Source organism: Oncorhynchus mykiss, chromosome 8, assembly GCF_057628025.1.
Source record: "Oncorhynchus mykiss isolate SJ-2025 chromosome 8, ASM5762802v1, whole genome shotgun sequence".
Lineage (NCBI taxonomy): Eukaryota > Metazoa > Chordata > Actinopteri > Salmoniformes > Salmonidae > Oncorhynchus > Oncorhynchus mykiss.
Window position 1 is genome coordinate 40,688,365 of NC_143029.1, and position 24,091 is coordinate 40,712,455.

General features: G+C 43.1%; 1 protein-coding gene across 11 annotated transcripts in view; it reads left to right on the forward strand.

The window, feature by feature from the left end:
• LOC110530920 (actin-binding protein WASF1) overlaps window positions 1-24,091 on the forward strand; it is a 152,986-nt gene that overhangs the window by 13,779 nt on the left and 115,116 nt on the right. The window lies entirely within an intron of this gene.

Genomic DNA, 24,091 nt, shown 5'->3' on the forward strand with positions numbered 1-24,091 from the left:
TCATTTTTAGTTCTGAATGAAAGTTGAAAGACCTCATTTATAGACGTCTATTTTTGGGCCAAATGAAGGCTGGTCCAAACCGGACAATATCTGAACCAAACTTAGACGTCTATGATTGGTTTAGATTTGGTCCAGACAAAAAATGAATGTCCGTGGACTATGAAATCAAGGGCGGTCTGGACCGCACCAAAAAAAGACGTCCAAAAGGCATCGGCGTTGGTCCGTGCTTACTGAGGTGTAGCCTACATTGTTGCCTGAAATAAATGTGGTAAGTCTACTGTTTGTAAAACACAAAAAAATACGTCCGGAAAGGACCAAATAAAGACGTCCAAAAGACGTCGACTCGTGCATACTGGGGTGTAGCCAACTATGTCGCCACAATGGAAATTTAGGAATACCCACCATTTGTAAAACAGGCCATTTACATTATTAGTCCTGGCTTTATTAGTCCTGATTCATGTGACTAATCAATTTGGCTATTTAAGCACTGAATATCAGCTACACAACTTTATCAGGAGTTATCGTGATCCTATTTGCAATGTGTTTACACAGCTTGTCAAAAATTTACAGATACAAATTTGAAACCACTGATAATGTATGGCAATGGGGTGAAACTCCTGGACAACATTTGTGATTGTCTATTCTATATTGTCCATTTTACTTTGACCTGTCCTGTTTTTAGGATATGTTGTTTGTTAACATGCCAGCACATTTTTTTATTTGAGTGCCATTTATGTTAGGCTATTTGATGATTTTAAGTGGCCATCTCATTACATTGTCATCCATTTTTATCTCCAGCCTGTAGGTTAAAGAAAAGACCACATACTCTTTCTACCATATTCTTTGTCTGCTACGTGAATTATGTTTTGTTTTTTGTTTTGTTTTTTGACGGAATGTTGGTGGAGAGCCGCAGCGATGTCTCTCCAATCAGCAACATGAAGAGGCAACATTTTTTTTTTTTTATCTCCCCTGCTTTTTACAAAGTGGCCACTGTTTATCAGAGGGCAGCACCAGCGCTCACCTAAAAAGCCCATATGCCACTGGTTGAGAGAAATTGTCATTGTTTTTTAACAGAATTATGTCAGGTTTTCTGTGTTGGAGGTGCGTCTTGGTCAGTTTAGCTCAGGAAATGCTGCCCTCGTCAATCTGCCGCCAGGGGCGGCTGCCTAATCCTGCCTAATGAGCAGGACGGCCATGGTTTGATCTGTTGCCAGCCTGTATCTTTCTTTTCTCACACTGCTTGCGAGAGAGAAAGGAGAGGGCGGAAATAGAAGAGAGCAAAATGAGGCCAGTGGTTGTATGTGTGTGAATCACCTTGGCGTACCTTACGTGCTAAGAGGCCTGTCTGTATGGCTCCTGTATCTCTCAGCTGTTGGGATGCAGCGGAGGGCAGAGGCAGCACACACACTGGGGCCATTGTCCCTCCTCTCAAACCAATCAAATGTTATGTCACATGCGCCAAATGCGCCAAATACAACTGCTATAAAATTTACAGTGAAATGCTTGCTTATGAGCCCTTCCCAACGATGCAAGGTAAAAAAAATAATAATGCAGCAGAGGTACACAAGAATGGCACTAGATCAATGTAAAGAGGTACGCAGTATTTGAGGTAGATATGTACACGAAGGCTAGGCATCAGGCTAGGGGATATAATATTCCGATATTAATCGGAGTAAAATAATGTTTGTTTGGAAATGTCTGTGAGTGTTCCTAAAACATTAGGAACACCTTCCTAATATTGAGTTGCACCCTACTTTTGCCCTCAGAACTGCCTCAATTCGTCAGGGCATGGACTCTACAAGGTGTCGAAAGCGTTCCACGGGGATGCTGGCACATTTTTATCTTTATTGAACTAGGCAAGTCAGTTAAGAACAAATTCTTATTTTCAATGACAGCCTAGAAACAGCGGGTTAACTGCCTTGTTCAGGGGCAGAATGACAGATTTTTACCTTCTCAGCTAGCTCGGGGATTCGATCTTGCAACCTTTCGGTTACTAGTCCAACGCTCTAACCACTAGGCTACCTGCCTCCCGAGCTGACATGTTGACTACAGTTGTGTCAAGTTGGCTGGCTGTCTTTTGGCTGGTGGACCATTCCTGATACACACGGGAAACTGTAATCCTGTAGCGTTGCAGTTCTTCACACACTAACCGGTCCGCCTGACACCTACTACCATACCCCGTTTTAAAGGCGCTTAAATCTTTTGTGTTGCCCATTCACCCTCTGAATGGCACATACTGTATACACAATCCATGTCTCTATTGTCTCCAGGCTTAAAAATCCTTCTTTAACTTGTCTCCTCCCCTTCATCTAGTCCAGGCCTGGGCAAAGGCCGGCCCGGGGACTGTATGCTGCCCGCAACCTGTTTCAATATGGCCCACAAAATCATGCTCGGATCACAAAGAATTTGCGATAGTAATGTTTTGGAAAATGTATTTGTTATTCAAATGAAAAACCCAGTGAATACTCGCCTTTGTGTAATGATTTAACTCCCACCGCATGTGGACATTTTTATTTTGAATTCCCATATTAATAACAGCATGAGGGCAGACAGTGACTGACATGTTGACATACACGTCACAGCTACAAATAGTAGCTAGGTAGAAATTGCGCAAAAATGTGTTTTTCAAAGAAAAGGAAAGTAGGGTGTTCCAGCAAGTGTAGACATTGAAATATTTATTTGCGGTATCAAGGAAAGCTGTGTGCTTAGTGTGCAAAGAGAGCATCGCTGTCTTGAAAGACTACAACTTGTCCCGACACCAGACGAAGCATACAGAGAAATATAGGAATGGGTCTTCTGAGCAGAGGACAAGTGCATCGGAAGAGTTGATTTCTCAGTTGCAAAAGCAGCAAGGACTTTTCACAAAACTGCATTCAACAAACGACAGAATTGCGAGAGCTAGCTATGTACTGTCCCACAAAATTTCTAAACATAGCAAGCCATTCGCTGAGGGTGAATTCATGAAATAATGTTTATTTGACTCTGCAGCAATACTTTGCCCTAACAAGAAAGAGCTGTTTGAAAATGTTTCCCTGTCAAGGCGAACAGTGACACAACGTGTTGAAGACATCGCAGAGAATATGGAACAACAGTTTAAAGACAAGGGATTTCACCTATTTCTCCTTGGCCCTGGATGAGAGCAGTGATGCACATGACACGGCGCAGTTGTTGATATTCTTACGAGGCATAACCCCAGACTTTGAAATTAGAGAAGCTTGCTTCAGGGCAGTCAATGAACAGCACAACCACAGGGAAATATTTATTGGAGGAGGTTAATAAGTGTTTGGCAAAGCTGGGACTGAGTTTTCAAAAGTTATTCAGTCTGACCACTGATGGGTGCCCAAACTTAACAGGAAAAAACATTGGCCTTTTGAAAAGGATACAAGATCAAGTAGCTGAGCTGAACCAAGATCAGAAAATTATTTTCCGGCATTGCATTATTCATCAGGAGGTGCTCTGTAAATGTGTTCTGAAAATGAGCCATGTTGTGGAGACAGTCACTAAAGTGGTAAACTTCATCAGAGCAAAATCTTTACACCGCAGGCAGTTTGTCTCCCTGTTGGAAGAGTTGGGTCATGCAGATCTCCCCTACCACACACATGTGAGATGGATAAGTCTGGGGAAGGTGCTTAAAGGGTGTGTGACCTGAAGTCAGAGATTGCTGAGTTTTTATAAATGAAAGGAAAATATGTGGATTTTTCTCAACTGCAAGATAAAGAATGGTTGGCTGATTTTTGCCTTTACCGTGGACATCATGGCCCTCATGAATGAACTGAATTCCAAACTACAAGGGCCTTTTTGCATATCAGATGTACAGCCTTGTCAAAGCCTTCAAGGGAAAATTACTCCTCCTGCCCCACCAAGTAGAAGCCAACAATCTCACCCACCTTCCGACACTACTAGGCTGTTCCCTATCAGATGACCAGCGGGAGAAGTATACATCGCTGCTGCGTGCTTTGAACGGTGAGTTTTCTCATCGTTTTGAGAATTTCAACGTGTTGGAAAATGACATGCTGTTGTTGTTTTCCTCTCCTTTCACCTTCAATGTGGATAACACTCCCACTGACCTGCAACTTGAGCTTATCGATCTTCAGTCTGATGCAGTGATTGTTTTGAATAGTTCTCTAATGTCACTGACTAGGTTCTATGCATCTCTTGTAGAGGTCGACCGATTAATCGGAATGGCCGATTTAATTAGGGCCGATTTCAAGTTTTCATAACAATCGGAAATCTTTTTTTTTTTTTTTTTTTTTTTTTTTTTACACCTTTATTTAATCTTTTTAACTAGGCAAGTCAGTTAAGAACACGTTTTTATTTTCAATGACGGCCTAGGAACGGTGAGTTAACTGCCTTGTTCAGGGGCAGAACGTCAGATTTGTACCTTGTCAGCTCGGGGATTCAATCTCGCAACCTTACAGTTAACTAGTCCAACGCTCTAACCACCTGTCTCTCATTGCACTCCACGAGGAGCCTGCCTTTTATGCGAATGCAGTACCAAGGTAAGTTGCTAGCTAGCATTAAATGTATCTTATAAATAACAATCAATCTTAATCACTAGTTAACTACACATGGTTGATGATATTACTAGTTTATCTAGCGTGTCCTGCGTTGCATAAAATCGATGCGGTGCGTATTCGCGAAAAAAGACTGTCCTTGCTCCGATGTGTACCTAACCATAAACATTAATGCCTTTCTTAAAATCAATACACAGAAGTATATATTTTTAAACCTGCATATTTAGCTAAAGGAAATCCAGGTTAGCAGGCAATATTAACCAGGTGAAATTGTGTCACTTCTCTTGTGTTCATTGCACGCAGAGTCAGGGTATATGCAACAGTTTGGGCCGCCTAATTTATGACATAACATTGAAGGCTGTGCAATGTAACAGGAATATTTAGACTTATGGATGCCACCCTTTAGATAAAATACGGAATGGTTCCGTATTTCACTGAAAGAATAAACGTCTTGTTTTTGAGATGATAGTTTCCGGATTCGACCAAAGTAATGACCTAAGGCTCGTATTTCTTTGTGTTATAATGTTATAATTACATCTACGATTTGATAGAGCAGTCTGACTGAGCGATGGTAGGCACCAGCAGGCTCGTAAGCATTCATTCAAACAGCACTTTCGTGCGTTTTGCCAGCAGCTCTTCGTTGTGCTTCAAGCATTGAGCTGTTTATGACTTCAAGCCTATCAACTCCCGAGATTAGGCTGGTGTAACCAATGTGAAATGGCTAGCTAGTTAGCAGGGTGGGCGCTGATAGGGGATCAAACGTCACTCGCTCTGAGACTTGGAGTGGTTATTCCCCTTGGTCTGCATGGGTAACGCTGCATCGAGGATGGCTGTTGTCGATGTGTTCCTGGTTCAAGCCCAGGTAGGGGCGAGGAGAGGGACGGAAGCTATACTGTTACACTGGCAATACTAAAGTGCCTATAAGAACATCCAATAGTCAAAGGTTAATGAAATACAAATGGTATAGAGGGAAATAGTCCTATAATTCCTATAATAACTAAAACCTAAAACTTCTTACTTGGGAATATTGAAGACTCATGTTAAAAGGAACTACCAGCTTTCATATGTTCTGAGCAAGGAACTTAAACGTAAGCTTTCTAACATGGCACATATTGCACTTTTACTTTCTTCTCCAACACTTTGTTTTTGCTTTATTTAAACCAAATTGAACATGTTTCATTATTTATTTGAGGCTAAATTGATTTTATTGATGTAAAATAAGTTAAGTTAAAATAAGTGTTCATTCAGTATTGTTGTAATTGTCATTATTACAAATAAATCTAAAAAAAATTAGCCAATTTAATCGGTATCAGATTTTTTTGGAGTCCTCCAATAATCGGTATCGGCGTTGAAAAATCATAATCGGTCGACCTCTAATCTCTTGATGAACAAAACTGTCCAAAGATTAGGAGTCATGCTCAGAAGATGTTTGTACTGTTTGGATCAACCTATGTATGTGAACAGACATTTTCAGTGACGAAATATATCAAGTCAAGGTACAGATCATCTCTTACTGACTCTCACCTCTCAGCAATCCTGCACATAAAGACGTCAGAAATGATACCTAAGCTATACCGTCACTGCTCGAACCAATGCCCATCAAATCAAATCAAATTTTATTTGTCACATACACATGGTTAGCAGATGTTAATGCGAGTGTAGCGAAATGCTTGTGCTTCTAGTTCCAACAATGCAGTAATAACAAGTAATCTAACTAACAATTCCAAAACTACTGTCTTGTACACAGTGTAAGGGGATAAAGAATATGTACATAAGGATATATGAATGAGTGATGGTACAGAGCAGCATAGGCAAGATACAGTAGATGGTATCGAGTACAGTATGTACAAATGAGATGAGTATGTAAACAAAGTGGCATAGTATAAAGTGGCTAGTGATACATGTATTACATAAGGATACCGTCGATGATATAGAGTACAGTATATACGTATGCATATGAGATGAATAATGTAGGGTAAGTAACATTTATATAAGGTAGCATTGTTTAAAGTGGCTAGTGATATATTTACATAATTTCCCATCAATTCCCATTAATAAAGTGGCTGGAGTTGAGTCAGTGTCAGTGTGTTGGCAGCAGCCACTCAGTGTTAGTGGTGGCTGTTTAACAGTCTGATGGCCTTGAGATAGAAGCTGTTTTTCAGTCTCTCGGTCCCAGCTTTGATGCACCTGTACTGACCTCGCCTTCTGGATGATAGCGGGGTGAACAGGCAGTGGCTCGGGTGGTTGATGTCCTTGATGATCTTTATGGCCTTCCTGTGACATCGGGTGGTGTAGGTGTCCTGGAGGGCAGGTAGTTTGCCCCCGGTGATGCGTTGTGCGGACCTCACTACCCTCTGGAGAGCCTTACGGTTGAGGGCGGTGCAGTTGCCATACCAGGCGGTGATACAGCCCGCCAGGATGCTCTCGATTGTGCATCTGTAGAAGTTTGTGAGTGCTTTTGGTGACAAGCCGAATTTCTTCAGCCTCCTGAGGTTGAAGAGGCGCTGCTGCGCCTTCTTCACGATGCTGTCTGTGTGAGTGGACCAATTCAGTTTGTCTGTGATGTGTATGCCGAGGAATTTAATACTTGCTACCCTCTCCACTACTGTTCCATCGATGTGGATAGGGGGGTGTTCCCTCTGCTGTTTCCTGAAGTCCACAATCATCTCCTTAGTTTTGTTGACGTTGAGTGTGAGGTTATTTTCCTGACACCACACTCCGAGGGCCCTCACCTCCTCCCTGTAGGCCGTCTCGTCGTTGTTGGTAATCAAGCCTACCACTGTTGTGTCGTCCGCAAACTTGATGATTGAGTTGGAGGCGTGCGTGGCCACGCAGTCGTGGGTGAACAGGGAGTACAGGAGAGGGCTCAGAACGCACCCTTGTGGGGCCCCAGTGTTGAGGATCAGCGGGGAGGAGATGTTGTTGCCTACCCTCACCACCTGGGGGCGGCCCGTCAGGAAGTCCAGTACCCAGTTGCACAGGGCGGGGTCGAGACCCAGGGTCTCGAGCTTGATGACGAGCTTGGAGGGTACTATGGTGTTGAATGCTGAGCTGTAGTCGATGAACAGCATTCTCACATAGGTATTCCTCTTGTCCAGATGGGTTAGGGCAGTGTGCAGTGTGGTTGAGATTGCATCGTCTGTGGACCTATTTGGGCGGTAAGCAAATTGGAGTGGGTCTAGGGTGTCAGGTAGGGTGGAGGTGATATGGTCCTTGACTAGTCTCTCAAAGCACTTCATGATGACGGATGTGAGTGCTACGGGGCGGTAGTCGTTTAGCTCAGTTACCTTAGCTTTCTTGGGAACAGGAACAATGGTGGCCCTCTTGAAGCATGTGGGAACAGCAGACTGGTATAGGGATTGATTGAATATGTCCGTAAACACACCGGCCAGCTGGTCTGCGCATGCTCTGAGGGTGCGGCTGGGGATGCCGTCTGGGCCTGCAGCCTTGCGAGGGTTAACACGTTTAAATGTCTTACTCACCTCGGCTGCAGTGAAGGAAAGACCGCATGTTTTCGTTGCAGGCCGTGTCAGTGGCACTGTATTGTCCTCAAAGCGGGCAAAAAAGTTATTTAGTCTGCCTGGGAGCAAGACATCCTGGTCCGTGACTGGGCTGGATTTCTTCCTGTAGTCCGTGATTGACTGTAGACCCTGCCACATGCCTCTTGTGTCTGAGCCGTTGAATTGAGATTCTACTTTGTCTCTGTACTGGCGCTTAGCTTGTTTGATAGCCTTGCGGAGGGAATAGCTGCACTGTTTGTATTCGGTCATGTTACCAGACACCTTGCCCTGATTAAAAGCAGTGGTTCGCGCTTTCAGTTTCACACGAATGCTGCCATCAATCCACGGTTTCTGGTTAGGGAATGTTTTAATCGTTGCTATGGGAACGACATCTTCAACGCACGTTCTAATGAACTCGCACACCGAATCAGCGTATTCGTCAATGTTGTTATCTGACGCAATACGAAACATCTCCCAGTCCACGTGATGGAAGCAGTCTTGGAGTGTGGAGTCAGCTTGGTCGGACCAGCGTTGGACAGACCTCAGCGTGGGAGCCTCTTGTTTTAGTTTCTGTCTGTAGGCAGGGATCAACAAAATGGAGTCGTGGTCAGCTTTTCCGAAAGGGGGGCGGGGCAGGGCCTTATATGCGTCGCGGAAGTTAGAGTAACAATGATCCAAGGTCTTTCCTCCCCTGGTTGCGCAATCGATATGCTGATAAAATTTGGGGAGTCTTGTTTTCAGATTAGCCTTGTTAAAATCTCAGCTACAATGAATGCAGCCTCCGGATAAATCGTTTCCAGTTTGCAGAGAGTTAAATAAAGTTCGTTCAGAGCCATCGATGTGTCTGCTTGGGGGGGGATATATACGGCTGTGATTATAATCGAAGAGAATTCTCTTGGTAGATAATGCGGTCTACATTTGATTGTGAGGAATTCTAAATCAGGTGAACAGAAGGATTTGAGTTCCTGTATGTTTCTTTCATCACACCATGTCACGTTGGCCATGAGGCATACGCCCCCGCCCCTCTTCTTACCAGAAAGATGTTTGTTTCTGTCAGCGCGATGTGTGGAGAAACCCGTTGGCTGCACCGCTTCGGATAGAGTCTCTCCAGTGAGCCATGTTTCAGTGAAGCAAAGGACGTTACAGTTTCTGAGACTCATCAGAGACTTCTCACACTGATTGAGTAGTTTCAATGTAATGTTGAGCTCTCTCTCTTTCTTTTGTTTTTGTGCATACCTGTTAACTTTTCTAGGGTAGAGGGCAGTATTTAGAATTTTGGATGAAAAGCGTGCCCAAATTAAACTCCCTTCTACTCAGGCCCAGAAGATAGGATATGCATATAATTGGTAGATTTGGATAGAAACACTCTAAAGTTTCCAAAACTGTTAAAATAGTGTCTGTGAGTATAACATAACTGATTTGGCAGGCAAAAACCTGAAACAAATCCATTCAGGTAGCTGTATTTTTTGTTGTTGTAGTTTTCTATTCAATGCCATTACAGTATCCATTGACTTAGGACTCAAATTGCAGTTCCTATGTCTTCCACTAGATGTCAACAATCTTTAGAAATTGTTTCAGGCGTGTATTCTGAAAAATGAGGGAGTAAGAGCAGTCTGAATGAGTGGACCCTGCCGTGTCAGAGCTTTTTCATGCGCGCCACCTATAGTGCCTTTCTTGTTTACCTTTTATATTGAAGACGTTATTGTCCGGTTGAAATATTATCGATTATTTAGGGTAAAAACAACCTGAGGATTGAATATAAACATTGTTTGACATGTTTCTATGAACTTTACGGATTGAATTTGGATTTTTCATCTGCCTGTTGTGACTTCGTTTGAGCCTGTGGATTACTGAAGAAAACGGTGAACAAAACTGAGGTTTTTGGATATAAAGAAAGACTTCGAAATCTAAATTTATTGAATAAATGAATGTCTTTTGAGTGCAACCATATGAAGATCATCAAAGGTAAGTGATTAATTTTATCTCTATTTCTGACTTGTGTAACTCTTCTACTTGGCTGGTTACTGTTTGTAATAATTTGTCTGCTGGGCTATGTTCTCAAATAATCGTAAGGTATGCTTTCGCCGTAAAGCATTTCTGAAATCTGACACCGTGGTTGGATTCACAAGAAGAATAGTTGTAATAATAATAGAATAGTTGTATCTTTTCTGAATTTTTATGAGTATTTCTGTATTTGAATTTGGCGCTCTGCAATCTCACTGGATGTTGGCCAAGTGGGACGCTAGCGTCCCACATACCCTAGAGAGGTTAACAAGAGCTCTGTCCGTGGTGCTGAATGCATAGTGTACTTTTCCCTCCGTGTAGTTCATTGCATGTTTAATAATGAAAGTACCTACCAAAAGGAGAACATGGATGTGGTTTATTTCTGTGCATGTTAAAAAAAGTTAAATAAGTAGCATATCTGGACGTGATTTACAGTAGATATATCTGTCAACACAGTCATACACATTATGTATAATCCTGTAATATGATTCTGGCCCACTATGGCAAAAATATATTCTAATGTGGCCCTCCATAGAAAATAATTGCCCAGGCCTGGTCTAGACTGACATCAATTAGGGATCATAACTTTCATCTGGATTCACCCGGTCAGTCTGTCATGGAAAGAGCTGTTCCTAATGTTTTGTACAATCAGTGTATAGTCTAGTGAGTGTGTGTAGGGTTAGTGCAGATAGTTAGGGTAAGCATTAATTGACTATTTAGCAGTATTTTGGCTTGGCGGTAGAAGCTGTCCTGGAGCCTTTTGGTCAGAGAGCCAATGCTCTGGTACCATTTGCCTGACGGTAGCAGAGGTAACAGTCTATGGCTTGGGTTACTGGAGTATTTGTCAATTTTTCGGGCCTTGCTCTGAACCTGCCCGATATACAGTGGGGAGAACAAGTATTTGATACACTGCCGATTTTGCAGGTTTCCCTTCTTACAAAGCATGTAGAGGTCTGTATTTTTCTCATAGGTACACTTCAACTGTGAGAGACGGAATCCAGAAAATCACGTTGTATGATTTTTAAGTAATTCATTTGCATTTTATTGCATGACATAGTTAGACATAGTTAGTTTTTCTTTAAGAAGCCCTCCTGTTCTCCACTCATTACCTGTATTAACTGCACCTGTTTGAGCTCGTTACCTGTATAAAAGACACCTGTCCACACACTCAATCAAACAGACTCTCCACAATGGCCAAGACCAGAGAGCTGTGTAAGGACGTCAGGGTTCAATTGTAGACCTGCACAAGGCTAGGATGGGCTACAGGACATAGGCAAGCAGCTTGGTGAGAAGGCAACAACTGTTGGCGCAATTATTAGAAAATGGAAGAAGTTCAAGATGACGGTCAATCACCCTCGGTCTGGGGCTCCATGCAAGATCTCACCTCGTCAATGATCAATGATCATGAGGAAGGTGAGGGATCAGCCCAGAACTACATGGCAGGACCTGGTCAATGACCTGGAGAGAGCTGGGACCACAGTCTCAAAGAAAATCATTAGTAACACACTACGCCGTCATGGATTAAAATACTGCAGCGCACGCAAGGTCCCCCTGCTCAAGCCAGCGCATGTCCAGGCCCGTCTGGATCATCCAATGACTATCTGGATGATCCAGAGGAGGAATAGGAGAAGGTCATGTGGTCTGATGAGACAAAAATAGAGCTTTTTGGTCTAAACTCCACTTGCCATGTTTGGAGGAAGAAGAAGGATGAGTACAACCCCAAGAACACCATCCCAACCGTGAAGCATGGAGGTGGAAACATCATTCTTTGGGGATGCTTTTCTGCAAAGGGGACAGGACGACTGCACCGTATTGAGGGGAGGATGGATGGGGCCATGTATCGTGAGATCTTGGCCAATCGCCTCCTTCCCTCAGTAAGAGCATTGAAGATGGGTCGTGGCTGAGTCTTCCAGCATGACAACGACCCGAAACACACAGCCAGGGCTACTAAGGAGTGGCTCCGTAAGAAGCATCTCAAGGTCCTGGAGTGGCCTAGCCAGTCTCCAGACCTGAACCCAATAGAAAATCTTTGCAGGGAGCTGAAAGTCAGTATTGCCCAGCGACAGCCCCGAAACCTGAAGGATCTGGAGAAGATCTGTATGGAGGAGTGGGCCAAAATCCCTGCTGCAGTGTGTGCAAACCTGGTCAAGAACTACAGGAAACGTATGATCTCTGTAATTGCAAACAAAGGTTTCTGTACCAAATATTAAGTTCTGCTTTTCTGATGTATCAAATACTTATGTTGTGTAATAAAATGCAAATTAATTACTTAAAAATCATACAATGTGATTTTCTGGATTTTTGTTTTAGATTCCGTCCCTCACAGTTGAAGTGTACCTATGATAAAAATTACAGACCTCTACATGCTTTGTAAGAAGGAAAATCGGCAGTGTATCAAATACTTGTACTCCCCACTGTAAATGTCCTGGATGGCAGAGAGCTCGGCCCCAGTGATGAACTAGGCTGTCCACACCACCCTCTGTAGCGCTTTGCGGTCGAGGGCAGTGCATTTGTCATACCAAGCGTTGATGCAGCCAGTCAATATGCTCTTAATGGTGCAGATGTAGACATTTTGGAGGATCCGATGGCCCATGCCAAATCTATTCAAATCATATTAAAGTTTCAACCTTACAATGAAATTATGGGGGAAGAGGCGCCTCCGTGCCGTCTTCACGTCTGTGTGGACTATGTTAAGTCCTTAGCATTGTGGAGGGCAAGGAATTTGACGCTCTCGACCCACGCCACTACATTCCCGTCGATGTGGATGGGGTCGTGCTCACCTCTCTTTCTCCTGTAGTCCATGATCAGCACCTTGGCCTTCCAAACATTTAGGGAGAGGTTGTTGTCATTGCACCACACTGCTAAGTCTCTGACCTGTCTCATCGTTAATCAGGTCTACCACCGTTGTTGTCAGCAAACTTGATGATGGTGTTTAAGTCATGCGTGGCCACGCAGAAATGGGTGAACAGGGAGTACAGGAGGGGACTAAGCACACACTCCTGAGGGGCCACCGTGTTGTGGGTCAGCGTGGCGGATGTGTTGTTTCCAACCTTACCATCTGGGGCAAGCCCGTCAGGAAGTCCAGGATTCAATTGCAGAGTGAGGTGATCAGTCCCAGGTTCCCTGGCTTGGTGATTAGCTTGGAGGGGACTATTGTGTTGAACACTGAGCTGTAGTCTATGAACAGCATTCTCACATACTTATTTTCCCTCTTGTCCAAATGAGATGGTGTTGATGTGTGTCATTACCAGCCTTTCAAAGCACTTAATTACACATAATTACAGATGTGAGTGCTATGGGGTGATAGTCATTTCGGCAGGTTACCTTTGAGTTCTTGGGCACAAGGACAATGGTGGTCACCTTGAAACATGTTGGGATTACAGACTGGGACAAGGAGAGATCGAAAATGTGACAACGTTCAACTGCCATCAGTTTTCCATTAAAACAATAAACAAATCACAATGTAGAATAATTCTCCTATTACGCATGTATGACCGCTGTGTCCGTAAAGCTTTACAGACATAGAACGCAGCTACAGTAACATGTCAATAGCGACAATTGATTACTTTTCAGACAATTTTAAAATGTGCCGCATCAGTCTGTACCTTTTCAGACAGTAGTATTCTGCTCCGGTATATTATTTTCTATTGTTTCCAATAAACATTGCTGATGGATGTGATGCTGTGTTGTTTTTTTATGGTAGGATAGCTAGATGTGCTTTCTTTCTAATAAATGTCTTGGTAAGTCACTGTATTTAAAAACATTTAAAGTAGGCTACTTTTTTAGAGGAGAGTGGTCTGCGCGCATGCAGGCTTCGCGCAGCAGCTCAAGATGATTTGATTGAGTGTTCTGGTCTCCTAGTGATGGAAGTTAATCCGCTTCAGAAGCAGCATTACTTTACAGACAAGTAAAATGCCACTGCTATCTCCAGAGAAGGTCAAAACCTGTCAGCTTTTTCCATAGTGTAGCCTACCCTAACAGACAAGCAAACATGCCATAGCCGAGGAGCTTTCAAGGGGCCATATTCCAGTATATCTGAAAAGGGTAATAGATACAGGGTACCTGTAGCCTACTGTAATTTAATATTATTTGACAACACCCCCACCCACTCAGCAACAAATAGTACCCCATGCTCGCAAGACTGGCCAGAAGATACCTCTGTATCCCGGCAACATCGGTTCCATGAATTAACTAGGATATTCTACAGGCAACAGACTGAAGACTGAATACATACCTACATCATTAGCTAAGAGAAGGAGCAGGCAGGCCAGCACAAGGGAGCGCGAGGAGTGTAGGCAGAATAGTGCGCATATGTCTTGGTAATCTGCATCTCGCAATGTCTTGTCTTGCATGCCTCACAAATTCACCAAAGTAGCCTAAAGTGTGCATGGTCCTATGGTTTTGTTTAAATAACTTTCCCCAGGCCTGAATAGCCATATAGTCTCGATAGGCTATAACATGGAAAATGTTTCACCTTAGTGATGGTGCCAGGTTTCCTCCAGATGTGATGGTTGGCATTTAGGTGATGGTTGGCATTTAGGCCAAAGAGTTCAATCTTGGTTTCATCAGACCAGAGAATCTTGTTTCTCAGGGTCTGAGAGACTTTAGGTGCCTTTTGACAAACTTCAAGCGGGCTGTAATGTGCCTTTTTACTGAGGAGTGGCTTCTGTCTGGCCACTCTACAATGAAGCCCTGATTGGTGGAGTGCTGCAGAGATGGTTGTCCTTCTGGATTGATCTTCAATCTCCACAGAGGAACTCTAGAGCTCTGTCAGATTGGTCACCGCCACTGTTCTTGGGGACCTTCAATGCAGCACACATTTTTTGGTACCTTTCCCCAGATCTGTGCTTCAACACAATCCTGTCTCGGAGCTCTACGGACAATTCCTTCGACCTCCTGGCTTTGCTTCTGCTGTGACATGCACTGTCAACTGTGGGACCAATCAATTGAATTTACCACAGGTGGACTCCACTCAAGTTGTACAAACATCTCAAGGATGATCAATGGAAACAGGATGCACCTGAGCTCAATTTTGAGTCTCAAAGCATATTTCGAGTCGCATAAGCATATGAATATTGCCTGTAATCCATTGTTTTTGGTTTGGATACGTTCATATAGTCACTGTGGGGATGACTAGCAAAACAGTCTTGTAGCCACTCGACTGCTTCATCCGACCACTTCCGTAGTGAATAAATCACTGGTACTTCCTGTTTTGAGATTTTGTTTGTAAGCAGGAGAATGGAGTTGTGGTCAGATTTGTCAAAGAGAGGATGAGGGAGGGGCTTGTATGCTTTCTGTGGGTAGAATAAAAGTGGTCTAGAGATTTAGCATTTGCTAGTGGTGCAGGAGACGTGTTGGTAGAAGTGAGAGAGGACGGTTTTAAGTCTCTCTGCGTTAGTCTCCGCCCACCAGAAACGGTTGCTCTGGGTGAGAAGTTTCTTGTTTGTTTATGGCCCCAGAGAGGTTATTGAGTGCCAGAGTGGCGTTGGCTTGTGGAGGGATGTAGACAGCCGTGATAATTATGGATGAGAACTCTCTTGGTAGATAAAAGGGTCTGCAGCTTACCATGAGGTATTCTGTATCTGGTGAGTAAAAAACTCGAGATTTCCTTCACATTGGAAGCAGCACACCAGTTGTTTTTTATGAATAAACCACACCTCTCCTCCTTTAGACTTGCCCGAAGCCGCCATCCGATCATGCCGCTGCATGGCAAATCCACTAAGCACTACGTGCGTAGCGTCATCATCCAGCCACGTCTCAGTAAGACCTATAATATTGTTTCTTTTCAAGTCTCTGATGGGAGACTCAAACAAAGAGGAGGCTCATCCATCTTATTCTTGGGTGACTGGACATTTGCCAATAGAAAGGAGGGTCGGTTTTGGTTTTGTCTTTGCCTCAATTTCACCATGACTCCAGCTCATCTGCCGCGTCGATGCCTGAGGCGTTTTGGTAGCCCATGGAACAAAGGAATGAACAGGGGAACAGCTGAGTCAGAGTTGAAGTCGTATACTAAGTTGAAATTGAGGTTAGTGCTTGGTGGTCATATGTGATAATATTATTAACTTTCTGTACAAAGTCAATCTGCCTGTCCTGCTGGGCTCAGTGCTCCATAATGCTGCCTCTGTCCTACCAGAGACCCAGGGATGGGGCCTGATCCGGTCTCACTGACTGACTGGTGCCCCTTGTGTATCACCACCCTACCTGTCCTCTCTCTCTCTCTTTATCTTTCTCCCAAGTGCCCACCGATCACCACAGCCAGAGAGAGTCTGGATGACAACCTAACCCTGCCCTCTCTCACTCCATCCTTCAGTTTTCCAATCGCTTTTAACCTGTATTTCTCACTGCTCTAATCGTCCGTCCTTCCTTCGCTTTTCCAACCCCTTTTAACCATATTTCTCACTGCTCTAATCCTCCCTCCCTCTGTCTGTATTTCTTCATCTTTCTATAGTGTAGACAGCAGGTGCTCACAGTATATTTCTCTCTCTTTCTTTCACTTTTGCGCTCTGTCAAGCGCTTTCTTTCTTTTGCGCTCTCTTTCTTTCGGGCTCTCTCTTTTTCACGCTCTCTCTGATTTTCACGCTCTCTCTCTTTTTTACGCTCTCTCTCTCTTTCGCACTCTCTCTTGTAAACAGCAGGTGTTCCAGGTGGATATGATAGCTCTTTCTCCTTCAGCAATAATGGCTGGCATGGTGCAGGAAAGTCTCAGATTAGTAAGTGGTCATTGATTAAGAAGTAGCCTAACTTGTTGTTTTGAAGTCACACCGCCTCTAGTAGCCATGTATGCAGTTCAATGTCCTATAGGGGGAGGGAAGCCTTTAGAGTAGTAGCTCTTGTATAGTAATAGGGTAACTAGCCTAACCGGTTACTTATACACAGTAACTACTAGTAGCCTAGCTTGTTTCACCCTGCCGCCGTTAATATAAAGAGGTCAGGGAGACCCTGAGGACTGCAGTCAGTCATTCAATTAGTAATACATTTTCAGCCCTGCAACCAGAGCTGCCTGCCTGTCGCATGGTTGGCCTGCTCCTGTCTCTCTCACTCCAGCCACGGACCCAAACGCTGTGACACAATGGGGCCAGGTAAGGTTGGGAGGGACTCTGTGTGTGTGTGTGTGTGTGTGGCCCCTCCTGTGTGGTGTTGTGTGTTTGTTTGGATGGTAAACGTAGTCCGATACCTCACACAGCACCATGCAGCAGCTAGAGCCCCCTCAGCGTCCACTGGATACTGTGTCCTGGGTTGCCACGTAGTCTGGTCTCTGTGTGTGAGACTTTATATGAATAAATCAGGCCCAAGCCGGCACCACTCCTACATCAAAGTGATTCATAGCAATACCTTTCAGCAGCACCCCAGGCTTGTGTGCGTTTCATTCATTTTTCTTTATATGTAGGCTAATAGATTTGAATATGCTGAATCTCCTCTAATAGATTTGAATATGCAAAGACTCGACAGCCGACGGGTAACAAATTGGTTTTTCTTTCTCTCTGTGCATGATGGACCAACATCGTCTGGGTTAGGAGGGTTTGACCGGGGTAGGCCGTCATTTGTAAAATAAGAATTTGTTCTTAACGGACTTGCCTAGTTAAATAAAGGTAAAATAAAAAAATGGATCACCTGCTGTTCGCTCTTTTGGTGCTTGTATTCAATTACAGCCACAGAGGAAGGAGTCAAGGAGCAGATTAGCATTTTCATAAGCACCCTTTTTTCATGTGTTTACATTTTTTTCTTTAAACTGGGTAAGAAGGATGGAGGGTGAGAAGGAGTGAGAGAAAAAGCTACAAGTGAACCTATCGGCTCACTTGTAATTATCACCTTGTATTTATAATTATATGTGAATTGGAGGTGGTGAATGTGATGTTTTGCCCGTGAGGCCCCATGTGGCCTGTGGAATGTGACTGGCTATTACTGTGGGCTATCATCCACTCTACAATCCCAAAGTACCACAGCGCTAAGCCTACTGCTGCTGGCGTCTGGAGGAGAGTTAGCATGTGACGCTATCTAAGTCAATGCCAGTCAATGGAGAGAGTGCTAATCGTGGGCTCACTGCAGCAGTGAGGTGAACAGAGATCAATTGAGTTCAGGCTACTTGTTATTGTTTTGTGGATCCCTGTAGGATTACTAAACATTGCCATCAAGGGTTACCACATTCCTTGTTTTCTCTGATGGATATTGAGTTGACAAGGAATTATGTGTGTCAGTTACATAAGGATTTGTTTGTGAGGTTTTATACCAGCAGGTGAAAACAAAAAACTTCTGAAAGTCTTTCTCTGTTACATTTACACAGACCCACACCACAGGAGGCTGCTGAGGGGAGGACGGGTGTAACAGAACAAATGGAATGGCATCAAACAAATACAAACTGAGGCTGGGCGATATGGTCTAAAAATCATATCTCGATTTTTATTTTTCTAACTTATGGGCGATTCACAATATATATCTAGATTTTTAAGCCATATCTTTAAATAAGATTTGTTGTACAATTAAAGGTCAAATACACTGCATTTCAAACTGTCAGCAATAGTCTAATGAATACTTAGGCTAAATATAAGCCTTCCACAACCATAACACCCACTAATAATTGCATTATTATATCAAAATAGTTTAACCTGCTTTTTTCCACTACTCACTGATCTGGCTTTCCAGTCTCTCGTTTTAATTTTTTTTTTTTTTTTTACAAATGTAACACTTTGACACGTACCAACACATGATGTGATCATTCTACATTGGTCTCTGCAGCGTACGCACAAACTGCATGTTGAAGGGGGTGTGTTGTCTACCATAATTTCCTTCATTCGCTTATTCAAATTTACTCAAAGATAAGTGAAACATCCCTTCACCTCATTTTGTTATAGCATCTTTGGTCTGACAGACGTTTACTCGACACCCAGAACGCATTGTATAATGTCAACAAACATGTCAACTTTGCATTGCGTAGCCCAGTGTGATCTCTTGTAGACTCTTAAAAAGTTTCTTCACCAACATCTTTCAGTGTTGTAACCAAATAGTGTCTCTATTTGTTTAACAGATTAATCTTATGTTTTGAGAAAGTAGACGTTTGGATAGTATTCACACCCCATTGCCTTTTTCCATATTTGTTTACGTTTCAGCCTTATTCTAAAATGGATTAAATAAAAACATGTCTTCATCAATCTACATACAATACCCCATAATGACAAAGCAAAAACAGTTTTTTTGAATTTTTTGCACCTGGTGACAAATTAAAGCCACACTAAAATGTGCAGTTTTGTCACACAACGACACAGACGTCTCAGGTTTTGAGGGAGCATGCAATTGACATGCTGACTGCAGGAATGTCCACCATAGATGTTGCCATAGAATTTAATGTTAATCTCTACCATAAGTTTTAGAGAATTTTGCAGTACGTCCAACTGGCCTCACAACCGCAGACCCCGTGTAAACACGCCAGCCCAGGACCTCTACACATCTGGCTTCTTCACCTGTGGGATTGTCTGAGACCAGCCACCCGGATAATTGCCAAAACTGAGGAGTATTTATGTCTGTGATAACGCCAATCATTCTGATTGGCTGGGCCTGGCTCCCCAGTGGGTGTGCCTGGCTCTCTAGTGGGTGGGCCTATGCCCTCCGAGGCCCACCTATGGCTACGCCCCTGCCCAGCCATGTGAAATCCATAGATTAGGGCCTAATGAATTAATTTCAATTGAATGATTTCCTTATATGAACTGTGACTCAACAATTTTACTATGTTGCATTTTATATTTTTTGTTCAGTATAGACCTCTGGTATAATTGGGAAGGTGAAGGTGCACACAGCACAAAAGGAGGGAATGCCACGAGTTCAATTGAGTACCGGGCTTAACTGAATGACAACAGAGACAGAATATTGTCTCTGCAGATTGCTCCTCAGAGCCAGATGCTGATGACAGGTTACCCTATTTGTATTTTTGTATTTATTATGGATCAAAGCAGCAGCTACTGTTGCTGGGGTCCAGCGAAATTTAAGGCAGTTTATACAATTTTAAAACATTACAATACATTCACAGATTTCACAACACACTGTACGCCCTCAGGCCCCTACTCCACCACCACCACATACAGTGGGGCAAAAAAGTATTTAGTCAGCCACCAATTGTGCAAGTTCTCCCACTTAAAAAGACAAGAGAGGCCTGTAATTTTCATCATTGGTACATTTCAACTATGGCAGACATAATGAGGAAAGAAAATCCAGAACATCACATTGTAGGATTTTTTATGAATTTATTTGCAAATTATGGTGGAAATTAAGTATTTGGTCACCTACAAACAAGCAAGATTTCTGGCTCTCACAGACCTGTAACTTCTTCTTTAAGAGGCTCCTCGGTCCTCCACTCGTTACCTGTATTAATGGCACCTGTTTGAACTTGTTATCAGTATAAAAGACACCTGTCCACAACCTCAAACAGTCACACTCCAAACTCCACTATGGCCAAGACCAAAGAGCTGTCAAAGGACACCAGAAACAAAATTGTAGACCGGCACCAGGCTGGGAAGACTGAATCCGCAATAGGTAAGCAGCTTGGTTTGAAGAAATCAACTGTGGGAGCAATTATTAGGAAATGGAAAACATACAAGACCACTGATAATCTCCCTCGATCTGGGGCTCCACGCAAGATCTCACCCCGTGGGGTCAAAATGATCACAAGAACGGTGAGCAAAAATCCCAGAACCACACGGGGGGACCTAGTGAATGACCTGCAGAGAGCTGGGACCAAAGTAACAAAGCCTACCATCAGTAACACACTACGCCGCCAGGGACTCAAATCCTGCAGTGCCAGACGTGTCCCCCTGCTTAAGCCAGTACATGTCCAGGCCCGTCTGAAGTTTGCTAGAGAGCATTTGGATGATCCAGAAGAAGATCAGGAGAATGTCATATGGTCAGACGAAACCAAAATATAACTTTTTGGTAAAAACTCAACTCGTCGTGTTTGGAGGACAAAGAATGCTGAGTTGCATCCAAAGAACACCATACCTACTGTGAAGCATGGGGGTGGAAACATCATGCTTTGGAGCTGTTTTTCTGCAAAGGGACCAGGACGACTGATCCGTATAAAGGAAAGAATGAATGGGGCCATGTATCGTGAGATTTTGAGTGAAAACCTCCTTCCATCAGCAAGGGCATTGAAGATGAAACGTGGCTGGGTCTTTCAGCATGACAATGATCCCAAACACACCGCCCGGGCAACGAAGGAGTGGCTTCGTAAGAAGCATTTCAAGGTCCTGGAGTGGCCTAGCCAGTCTCCAGATCTCAACCCCATAGAAAATCTTTGGAGGGAGTTGAAAGTCCGTGTTGCCCAGCAACAGCCCCAAAACATCACTGCTCTAGAGGAAATCTGCATGGAGGAATGGGCCAAAATACCAGCAACAGAAAACATTTGACCTCTGTCATTGCCAACAAAGGGTCTATAACAAAGTATTGAGATAATCTTTTGTTATTGACCAAATACTTATTTTCCACCATAATTTGCAAATAAATTCATTAAAAATCCTACAATGTGATTTTCTGGATTTTTTTTCTAATTTTGTCTGTCACAGTTGACAGACAACATCGTTACGTATGATGAAAATTACAGGCCTATCTCATCTTTTTAAGTGGGAGAACTTGCACAATTGGTGGCTGACTAAATACTTTTTTGCCCCACTGTATCTACAGTACTAAGTCCACTTTCAGCCAGGAGAGATTGGCATGCATATTATTAACATTAGCTCTCTGTGTACATCCAAGGGCCAGCTGTGCTGCCATGTTCTGAGCCAATTGCAAAAAAGTCATTTTTTTGTGGCACCTGACCACACGACTGAACAGTAGTCAAGGTGTGACAAAACTAGGGCTTGTATGACCTGCCTTGTTGATAGTGTTGTTAAGAAGTCAGAGCATCGCTTTATTATAGACAGACTTCTCCCAATCTTAGCTACTACTGCATGAATATTTTATTTAACCTTTATTTAACTGGGAAAAGCCCATTGAGAACTAGTCTCTTTTTCAAGGGAGACCTGGCCAAGAAGGCAGCAACTGTCACGGGATTATTCCTGTGAAGGAGAGGAGGACCAAAATGCGGCGTGGTTTGTGTTCATTTTGATATTTAATGATGAAAACACAACCACACTATACAAAATAATAAACAAATAACGACCGTGAAGCTAAAAGAGAACTGTGATGACGCAAGCAATCAACATAGACAATCACCCACAAACAAACAGTGCAACCCAGGCTACCTAAGTATGATTCTCAATCAGAGACATCTAATGACACCTGCCTCTGATTGAGAACCATACTAGGCTGAAACATACAAATCCCCAAATCATAGAAAAACAAACATAGACTGCCCACCCCAACTCACGCCCTGACCATACTAAATAAATACAAAACAAAGGAAATAAAGGTCAGAACGTGACAGCAACAATCCAGTACATTACATAATTAAAAACATACAACAAGACAACACAACGTGATCCAGCCTAAAAAAAGCACTTATTCTCCTCCGTAACATCAATATTTTAAATTCATTCAGTGGCACTAATATATCTAGATGAAGTATGGATTCTAGACTATTCCATGCCACTCGTGCACAAGAAGAGAAGGCAGTCTTGCCTAATACTGTGAATGACCTGTGGACTTTAAGCAGCAACCACCTAGCAGACCGGGTATGGTAACTGCTGGTGGTGAAGGAGACCAGACTACAGAGGTAAAGAGGGAGTTTACACAAAAGGGCTTTGTAGATGAACACATACAAATGTATCTTTCTGAGCATATAAAGTGAGGCCCAATCTACCATTTGGTACAAGGTGCAATGGTGGGTGAGTGATTTGGCATTTGTAAAAAAGCGCAAGGATGAGTGATAAACAGAGTCCCGTCTCTGTAAGACAGAGAACGCTGCATGCATATACAACAAGTCACCAAAATCAATTACAGAGAGAAAAGTGGCCTGAACAAGCTTCTTTCTAGCCATAAGCAGGAAGCAAGCCTTATTACGAAAATAAAATCCCAATTTCAATTTAAGCTTTGTCACAAGATTATCCACATGAACTTTAAAGGACAACTTGTCATCCAACCAAATACCTAGGTATTAGTAGGATGACACTTTTTCAATGGATAAGCCACCAGATGTGACAATGCTAACCTTCTCTGGCAGAGTTCAAGCTCTGGTAAAGGTAATGAATTTAGCTTTTTGTACATTCAAGACCAGTTTGACAGCATAAAGGGAGACCTGCAGCGACAGAAAAGCAGTCTGGAGCTCTTCAACAGCCTGAACCAGAGAAGGACCACATTAATATATGACTTTATCATCTGCATATAGATTTAACTTTTCTGGTTGCATCCCATTTCCCAAATCATTAATAAAAATTGAGAACAACACTGGAACTAAAATGGAACCCAGGGGCATACCTACAGTGGGGCAAAAAAGTATTTAGTCAGCCACCAATTGTGCAAGTTCTCCCACTTAAAAAGATGAGAGAAGCCTGTAATTGTCATCATAGGTACACTTCAACTATGACAGACAAAATGAGGATAAAAAATCCAGAAAATCACATTGTAGGATTTTTTATGAATTTATTTGCAAATTATGGTGGAAAATAAGTATTTGGTCAATAACAAAAGTTTATCTCAATACTTTGTTATATACCCTTTGTTGGCAATGACAGAGGTCAAATGTTTTCTGTTTTCACACACTGTTGCTGGTATTTTGGCCCATTCCTCCATGCAGATCTCCTCTAGAGCAGTGATGTTTTGGGGCTGTTGCTGGGCAACACAGACTTTCAACTCCCTCCAAAGATTTTCTATGGGGTTGAGATCTGGAGACTGGCTAGGCCACTCCAGGGCCTTGAAATGCTTCTTACGAAGCCACTCCTTCGTTGCCCGGGCGATGTGTTTAGGATCATTGTCATGCTGAAAGACCCAGCCACGTTTCATCTTCAATGCCCTTGCTGATGGAAGGAGGTTTTCACTCAAAATCTCACGATACATGGCCCCATTCATTCTTTCCTTTACACGGATCAGTCGTCCTGGTCCCTTTGCAGAAAAACAGCCCCAAAGCATGATGTTTCCACCCCCATGCTTCACAGT